This window comes from Crocuta crocuta, unplaced genomic scaffold (assembly GCF_008692635.1).
Source record: "Crocuta crocuta isolate KB4526 unplaced genomic scaffold, BGI_CrCroc_1.0 scaffold1529, whole genome shotgun sequence".
NCBI lineage: Eukaryota > Metazoa > Chordata > Mammalia > Carnivora > Hyaenidae > Crocuta > Crocuta crocuta.
Genome location: NW_027532160.1, coordinates 361453 through 363288, shown reverse-complemented (window position 1 = coordinate 363288; position 1836 = coordinate 361453).

Below are 1836 nucleotides of genomic sequence, written 5' to 3'. Positions count from 1 at the left end.
TCTGTATGCTCTTTATATTTATTATTTTGAATATTTTATAATCATTAATATATGTTACTTTCTTCATCAGAAGAAAATAAAGAAGAGATTCCTAATCTGGATTGTTATATATTACAGTAACTCTCTAGGCCATTGTGTCAGTTCTTAATATCTAGGGTAGCAGTCACTGACCCCTTGAGAAACTGATGACGTCAATGACCTCTAATGCCACTGCCCCCAAACAAATGCACTTAACCACACATACACCCACAAACAAAACCTTGTGTACAATTTCAGGTACAGCACAGACACAGCCAGTTAAGAACACCCACTCTAGGTTAATCAGTATGGTCAGTGAGGAGACTCCCTTGGGCCCCAGCACACATTTTGCTGAGGGAGCACCAAAGTGGGTGTGGGCTATAGGCCTTGCCCCTGCAATAGGGTTAAGTTCTCCCTGGGTGCCTGCAGCAAGGAGGCCAGAGGTAAGAGGCACAGCTGGCTGCACCTCTCAAGCGAAGTGGGAGCAGCCGACAGAGTTAAGAGAATGTTAACAAAGGCACCATGAATGAAGGCAGAGCAGGCCGATCTGGGTGCTTCCCTCAGCCAGCAATCACTTCTTCATGGAAACCTGATGCTTCAGGGGTATGTGAGAAGAGCAGTCCCTTCTGTGTATCCCTGAGTTATAATTGTGGGGACTTGGGGGAAGAGGGGAGAAAAGGAAGAATCCAAAGGTGGTTACTCAAGTTGGTCACCTGAGTAAAGGTGGCATTTACCATCTTTGTCACCTGTACATGTGTACTTTTAGCGTGACCAACAGAGTCAAGGCCTGAATGCAGGGAATGAGAGGCTCTGGAATATGGAAGGCGGTAGAGGATCAGCACCTCCCCACCCTTGACAAAACAGAGCAGATTTGGCCATCTCTTGCATCCCTCACTTTCATCTTTTTTTTGGCCTAATAGCTCTTCTTTTTGCCCAGAGTTGAATCAGGAAACTGGAACCTAATCCAGGGACAGGTGTTCAAAACTGTCATGGTTACAGCCATCAAATTACAGGAGGTTCACACAACAGTCAGCAATGGCTTGGGAACATTAAATAAATGTGTTTCTCTAACGGAACAAGACAGGATCATTTATTTATCCAACTTAAAAGCTGTCCCAGAAGGAGAAAAAATAGGATTTTTTTAGTCCAAAATAAATAAGATTGGACAACTGAACATCTCTCTATGGTTCAATTTACAGATCCCATGAAAACATGCTTATCTTGTTGAGGAAAATTCCATTTTTAGATATTCAAATACCTTAGCATGTTTTGAAAACTATTTCCTATGTGGCCAACAGAATTCATTTTTTGTGTGGTAAAAATTAACCAAAATTAATGGTGCCTTGCGCCGTTAGTGGGAAATCTTTGTAAATCATGCAGTTCCTTTATTGTTGCTGCTTCTCACACTGTGGTATTTTCTCACTGCAATAATAAAGGATGGTGATTGCTTTAAAAGCAAATTGGAGAAGTGTTAGAGAAATACAGACCCCATTCCCACCCCTTATCTCCTTTCTGACACTCTACCCCTTAACTGTACTGGAACAGGGACCCAACTGCAGGGGAAATGGTGGGCACTAGTGGATCAGGGATTGAAGGTGGAGCGAGGGGAGAATGTCCAGTTGCCCAGGAAAGAATGTAACAATTCCCCCAACAACAACAGCAAAAAGTAAAACTTGTCAATAGCCCTCCAAAAAGATGCATTCCATCCTGGTAACTAGAAAAAGAAATTCTAACACAGGGAGAAGGGGCTACTTTTGGCCTCCAGAACTACAAAGACATAAATAAATAAATAAATAAATAAATAAATAAATAAATAAA